General features: G+C 39.2%; 1 long non-coding RNA gene across 1 annotated transcript; it reads left to right on the top strand.

The window, feature by feature from the left end:
- The first annotated feature begins 965 nt into the window (after window positions 1–965).
- LOC108958047 lies at window positions 966–4,374 on the top strand. Its single transcript, XR_005549400.1, has 3 exons — window positions 966–1,297; window positions 3,562–3,911; window positions 4,182–4,374. It is a non-coding gene; the product is annotated as an uncharacterized LOC108958047 (long non-coding RNA).
- The last annotated feature ends 3,101 nt before the right edge of the window (window positions 4,375–7,475 follow it).

The raw sequence follows: 7,475 nt of genomic DNA, 5'->3' as shown, positions 1-7,475 counted from the left end.
CGAGCCTTGTCGGGGCTGGCTGAACCTCGCCGATGGGCAGGCGAGCCTTGCCTAGCCCTAGTGCGATGGCGAGTGTGACATCTTGAAATTTCGACCCCGTCTCAATAAAATGAAATGAGCTTTTCACCGACACGTCTATGGTCATTTTTCTCTGAGCTGATTACTCACGAGTTAACTAACCTATTGGGTGAAGCCGTTAATGGATATAATCGCAGTAAAATCCCTAAAAGCTACCTGATAGGTTGGATTAGACTAAAATCGCGTCCGGTTGATTTTAATCACGAAATATAACTCGGTTTTGGGAATCGAAAGTTCGAGCATGTCACGATTTATTTTTAGAACCTCGTCTCATCTTTTGAAGAAATTCCGTCAAGTTGAGAATTTCTACGGAAAATCGAAATTTGGCAGATTAAATTAAGGAAATTTGGATGGGCATTTTTAAGTGGATTTTTGGCCTTCAAAGTGAGATGGTTTGTGTGGGAAATTATGGAAATTTGTTTGGGCACCTTAGTTGGTATTTTTGGAGGCCAAATTGAATTAATTGGTGAGGAAATTGAGAGAAGAGGGCTGGAAATTCGTATGGGCACATTGGCTGCCATTTTTGGCTACCAAATTGAGTTGTTTTGTGAAGGCTTAAAGGGAAATTGTGTGGGCTGCTGCCATGGCTTTTTGGGGCCATCAAATTGAAGTCAATTGGTGCGAAATTGAAGAAGAAATTCAAGAAATTCGTAGGACTGAGGAGCTGGCTGCTTTTGGCCTTTATTTGGCTTTGTTTGGTGAAGTCTTGGAGAGAAATTCCCCATTGGCTACTGCCTTGACCTTTGGGGAGGCTGAAGACTTTGTGGTCTTCACTCATTACTTGGATATTTGTCTTAGAAAGCCATTGGACAACAGTAAGACCTTGAAGGCCCCTTGTCCCCTCTCTCTCTCCCCCTTCTTCTCCTTATCCCCCCCCTCCAGCAAAACCACAGCAGCTACTTCTTCTCCCTTCTTCCTCTTCATTTCATCTTCTTCATCTCCATTTTCTTGTTGCAAAACAAAACCAACTAGCCAACAGCCCATCGTCTAGCAACACCCCCTGCCGTCGCCAGCCCATGTCCAAACAGCCTCGCATCCAGCTCGCCGAACAACAACTAGCAGCTCAACTCCTTAGAAGCATAACTGAAATTCCAGCAGCAAGCCTTGGGCTTGCAAGGCTGTTTTCAGCCTGGTCTGGGCCTCCTTTGGGGACGCCGTAGTCATGGAATCTCACCGCCGTCGCATCACCATCGCCGTGACCCATTTATTCTCTAATCCGGTGAGTTAACTCCCTAATCCTTGATTAAGTTGTTAATTGCACTTAGGAGGTTATGTTAGATTAGCTTAGTTAGATTAGTACTAAGTGAGTTTTTTTAAAGATGGATTAGTACTAATCTAAAATGGTTAGATTAGCCTTAATATGTATTAGTATTGATCTAATTGGTGAAATTAGCAGTAATGAGGAGGGATTAGTCCAATTCAGTGGATTTTTCCCAGATCAGGTTTCCGCATTTGCCATTTTCATGGATCGAAATGTGTTGAGATTTTGAGATTAATTCCTTCTTGAAAAATGTTTTAGACATCCTAAGCTATGACATATATATTACTCAAGATTTTTTAAAGATTTAAAAGAATGAGATTTCAACTTCGTCATTTGCAAACAAAATCTCGAACTGTGCTTGAATCTGTGACTTTTTGGGATTCTAGGGATTTTTATCAACTCTTAGGGTTTGAAGTTCAAAATGGTTTCTTCACAAAAGTTGTTTTTCACATCTTTCAATTTATCATACTAAAATTTTAGATCAAACGGACAAGTTTTGGATCTCGAACCAAGCTGGTTTTTGAAAACGTGATTTCTGGAAACGGATCCAGTTTTTGTACTGGATTGAGAAATTTATTGGGCTTAATCTAGAAATATTTGGATTAAGGTGTCTTCATAAAAAAAAAAATGTTTTTTTATGTGTTCTTTACAACATATTCAAATTTGAGAATTTTCTGAACTCGTTTGATTAGGTTTCTAGATTTAAACTTGGAGACGCGTGAGTGGCCTGCATTTTTAAAACGGTTGTGATTTTGTTGTCAAACGAGTCCTAAGATCGACGCCGTTAGCATTTTCCGTTAAATATGCTGACGTGGCATTTTAAATAATTTTTTTATCTTCCACGTGTATTTTTTAATTATTTTTAAAAAATTAGATTTAAAAACTAAAAAATCAAATTTATTCATTTTATCTTATTTTTACCAAAAACTTTAAAAAATTTAAAATATTTATTAAAAAAAAAAAAAAAAAAACAGCGGCTCCTCCCCGCCACCGCCGGAGGGGCCTGGGGCGACGGTCGTCGGCTCCGAGCGGGGGTGGCGGGGCCTCGCCGGCCCCGTGCTAGGGCCGGCGACCGTCGCCCGCCCCCCGTGAGGGCTGACGACGACTCACCCGGGGGCGACGGCCGCCGGCCCCGCGAGGGCCGGCGAGCCAGATCCGGGGCACCCGCACGAGCCGAGTGAGGGTGCCCCGATTTGGGCCCGTCGGCCCTCGGGGGGCCGGTGGCCGTCGCCCCCGGGTGAGTCGTCGCCGGCCCTCACGGGGGCCGGCGAGGCCCGGCCACCCCCCGCCTGGGGCCGGCGACCGTCGCCCGGCTCCGGCGACGGGCGACGGCGGCCGCGGTGGTGGGGAGAAGAGCTAGTAATTTTTTTTAATAATTTTAAAAATAAATTTTTTAACTTTTCTTTTTAGTTTTTGTTGAAAATAGGATAAGAATAAATTTAATTTTTTTAGTTTTTAAATCTATATATTTTTTAAAATGGATAAAAAAATAATTAAAAATACACGTGGAAAATAAAAAGATTATTTAAAATGCCACGTCAAAGCATATTTAACGGAAAAGGCTAACGGCGTCGATCTTAGGACTCATTTGAAACAATTTGACAAGTTGTAGGACTTAAATGCACTTTTTGCAAGTTTTAGACTGAAATGTTCTTGGTGTCAAGCTTGTTGAACACTTATCCCTAACATATATTTAGTGACCTGGCGGACTTTTGGCATGCTTAGAACTTGTGCGAGATGAGATGAGATGGATTGCTCTATGTTGGTTGCCCGGTATTATTACAAAATGTGATTTTTTGGACTATTAAATAGAAAATAAATAAGGTGTCAGGTGTGGACACCAAAACTTAATTGCCCAATAAAACAATAAGGTTTTAAATTAGGTGTGTGCAAAATTTGACAGATTAATTTTGAGTATGTGAGCACCTATGAATTTATTTCTAGAAGTTTTGAACAAAAAAAAAAAGGGGTTACTAAAGCTTAGTTCCAAAAAGGGGTGTTTGGAAAAGAAATTAGAAAAGAAATATGGTGTCGGGTTTTGACGCTAAGTTTTATGTGCTCAAAAAACGATGAGGTTTTATACTAGATGTGTGCAAAGTTTGGCAAGTTAATTTCAAGTACATGACCCTATACGAATTTATTTTGGAAGGTTTTGAACCAAAAAAAAAGAAGGTAGTTGCAAGTTTTATTATTTGAAAAGGGATTTTGGTTTTCTTGGCTAGATGACGGAAGATAAGAAATGGATTTGGTTGATGACATGCGTGCATGGTCACTAAGGGGAACCCGTCACCCAACGGGAGTTTGGGGGCAATGCCCGAATTTATTGGATGCACGATGGGGGTCCGAAAGCCGATCACGGTGGAGGCCAGACCGATGCCCCTTTATGGGATGCTGTCTAGGCGGGAGTTCTAGACATTACCATGCCCAACGGGGTGAGACGATGCCCGATTTTAATCAAATGCCCGGCGAGAGTCTGGATGATCACCAACTGGGAGTTGGTCGTGGCCGATGGGCCATAAGAACTGGAACATGCATAGCCGCGCCTGATTATGGAGCAAAATTATGTGGCACGGTATAGAACGCGTTATAACGGTTTTACCTTATAATTGAGACTCGTGTGATTGGTTATGATGAAATGATATGTTTTCCAGTTGTTGATTACACTTGCTACGTTTATAAGTGTGTATGAGATGTATTAATCTGCAAGGTCGTGCCGAGGCGAGGTAAGTTTATGTGTGGTGCATATTTAGGACGCCTCTGAATGAATTTTCGTCCTAATCGGGGTTTAGGATGTTGACTCGCTAAGACATTGTCTCACTTCGTCGTGGTTTAAATTTTTCAGGTTCCTAGTTTGGAGAACCCGGAGCTAAGGCTGAAGGGTCCGGAGTGTAGGTGGCCTGGTAATTTCCTTTTGAAGTAGATTTAGGTGAATAGACCTGTAAGACTGGTTTGGCATGTGTATAAAGTGGTTTGTGATAATTAGCTTGTCTTTCCACTATCCCAGTGTTCGATGGTTGTCAGGGTATCTGTTTATTTCGCTTCCACATGTGCATAAAATGAAAATGGTCGGTGACGCATCCTAGGAATGTCGCAAAATTTTAGTTGATCACCGAGGGATGTGCGTGTGCCTGGGGTTTGGGCGTGACAGCAAACCTCCAGCGAGCTCATCGGACCGATTGCCGGCGACCAGCGACGATGGGTGGCAGACGGCAACCACGGCGGTGGTAGTAGATAAAGAAGAAGGAAATGGAAGAAAAACAAGAAAAAATATATGGGCTTTATTCTAGAATCGTTTTCGGGAACAAGAATCAATTTTTTTTTTTTTTGATTCTTGATGATGTTCCAAATCTAATTCCGAGAACAAAAGAAAATAGAAATTTGTTCCGAGAATAAAAATTTTACCAAACATGATTCGTTCCAAAATTACTCTCGAGAACAAAAGAATACAAATTTTTACTATTTGGCTGGTTACCAAACATGGCCTAAGGAAGCTGTACATGGGCAGCACAGTAGATTCCTTAAAAGCATTACGAGCGAGAAAGAAAAACAATGATTTTTTTTTTTTGGAAAGAAAAACAAGGAGTTCGGGGTCCTTATTTTCGGTTGCACGAGTAGAGCTATTTGGTCTTGGGCAAAGCTCGAATATCTAGTAATTTGTGCTTAAGCTTTATTATATCCTAAGTAATATCAACACGTGATACGCGTCGACACAACACAACATCGAGTTTCGAGAAAATCGACACGCAACGTGGTCAACTCCATTTTTAGAAAGCTCCCATTGAGTCTCTGCACCTATCCTTTTTATTTACGCTTTATGAACCCTTATTGTTTTGTTGGTTTTGAGACAGGATTTGGCTCGGGATTGCCCATCTTTAATTCCGGGGTTTATATTAAATGAATATTTTTATTTTTAATAAATAAATAATAATAAAAGAGCGGAAGATTCACACTTCTAAGATTTTTTAATAATTTTTTATTTTTTCCTTTTATTTTTTATTTGTTTCTCTTTTTCTTTTTCTTTTTCCTTTTCTTTTTCTATCGGAGGAGCGGAAGATTTACACTTCTAAGCTTTTTCTTCCGTCGCGGGGGTGGGGGTTGGGCGTGTAATGGAACTCCACGTATCGGGGCGGGCGCGCATCGCGAGAGAGTCAAGCAACCAATCGGACGAGAGCCCGGTATCTTGCTGCAGGTGCTCTCTCCCTTTTTTTCTTTCCTCGCGGGTACTTCATCTTTTTGGGCTCTCCCCCCTCCTCGAGAAGGGCGGAACGATCGCACTTCCAAGCATTTTCTTCCATCGTGGTGGGCCCGCCCTCTTTTCTTATAGATTAAGACACGTAAACACACCTCGAAAGTTTTTATATCATATCAGACATTTCCAACACACACATGACACTCTTTAACACTCGATGAACAATGTTTATCAATGAATGCCTAATTATGACACTGAGTCAGGAATTTCAATATGCGAATTCGGAATTCCATCACATGATTTCGACACATACTGAGTCACTTTTAAAAATTTTCAATAAATGAGAGGTTGAAATGTAATTATGTGAAAAATAATAAATAATAAAGATAATAAATGGGAAAAGAATAAAAATTTAATATTATTTTCTCTTCTAACTCTCATTTTTTGTAACATACAATTCACTCCTAAATTTGTTCTTTTCTTTCTCTTCTCTTCAAACATGCTTTAACAGTGAGTCCAAAATGTGGATTATTTTTTTCTCGTCGAGTTTTATGAATTATTGAAATGAAGTTGAATTTTTCAAATTAAAATAGTGAATGATATTAACAAATAGTTGATTAATGCTTTTAAAGTAACTTCATTATAGGTTCTTTGTGAATTTGAATTAAATGAATTTGATTAAAATAATCATAAAAATAATAAATTATCATGTATATATAAAAATATATATTTAATATATAACATATCCAAACGAATCAGAATTTTTTATGTTTTTATAAATAATGTGTCGGCATATTGTGTCGTGTCGTATCAAGTCGCGTGTTGTATGTTGCATGTCGGTACTACTTAGCTTATAAGTACTTTATATTTTTGAGTTCTTTCAAAATTTCAGGCACTGGTTCGGTAAAGCTATCGTCGAGAGGTTTCTAAGCAAGATAATACTATACAAGGAAAAAGAGGCAGTTCACTGATTTTTTTTTTCTTTATTAGATCTCTGACCGGGAGAACCATATCTACCTTTCAAGAAACACATTGGTCCTAGGAATACAATTGACAATTGATGAGATTCGAACTGACCCACTTATTCATGCGTTTGATTTGTGCATACAAAAAGCATCCCAAATTATTTCTTCTCATTAAACAGATAGAAAACAGCAGATCGGTCGGCAAGCAGTAGGGCCAAAAGGAAAAATAGAAGTACGGATAAAATTAAAGAAAAGGTCAACTCGGAGCATGTAAATACTCATGAATCCTGAAGCTCGATGCTACAACCGTAGCTGATGGAGCTAAGAAGCCCAGAAACACAACGCCATATGCTAATGTCCTTACATGACAGAAAATGTGAGTTAGTGGAAGAAGGAGATAGCTATCCACCGACCGCATTTGACTACCGAGCTTAACCGTTGCGAGTCGTGGTCGGGCATCGGGTGAGACCAATATGGCTTTATGGCTCGCTTGTGTTGGGCTCACACGTATTGAGACTCCTCCTCCTGCCATTGCATTTTTTGTTAATTAACACCTACTAACTATTGCATTATTATCGCAAAAAAGTTGAATTAAATGAACAAGGATACTACTTTTTGAAGAAATCACATAGGGATTTACGAGCATAACAATCTTTGGATAATTGTTAAAATAATAGCATGTTGTGAACCATAAATTTTTGAAGAAATAAACCCCATAACAATTTGTAATTATTTGTTATGAATCTTTTTATGGCTAAAGCATACCGTTATTCTCTTAATAAATTAAAAATAATTACATAAATATTTCTCAATCAAATATAGTTGATAATGTAAGAATCACATTGTCTAAGAGAAACTCGATTGTTTAGATGAATTAAATGAGAAAAATTGGAAAAAACATAATCCGAATTAAGTGATCGACAAACTCTTTATCCTAATTTATCGGTCCATTTTGGCGTTTAGACCGTCTTAAGCTAATTAG

This window comes from Eucalyptus grandis, chromosome 3 (assembly GCF_016545825.1).
Source record: "Eucalyptus grandis isolate ANBG69807.140 chromosome 3, ASM1654582v1, whole genome shotgun sequence".
NCBI lineage: Eukaryota > Viridiplantae > Streptophyta > Magnoliopsida > Myrtales > Myrtaceae > Eucalyptus > Eucalyptus grandis.
Note: the sequence above shows the minus strand (reverse complement) of the source record. Positions and strands in the feature narration are given on the sequence as shown.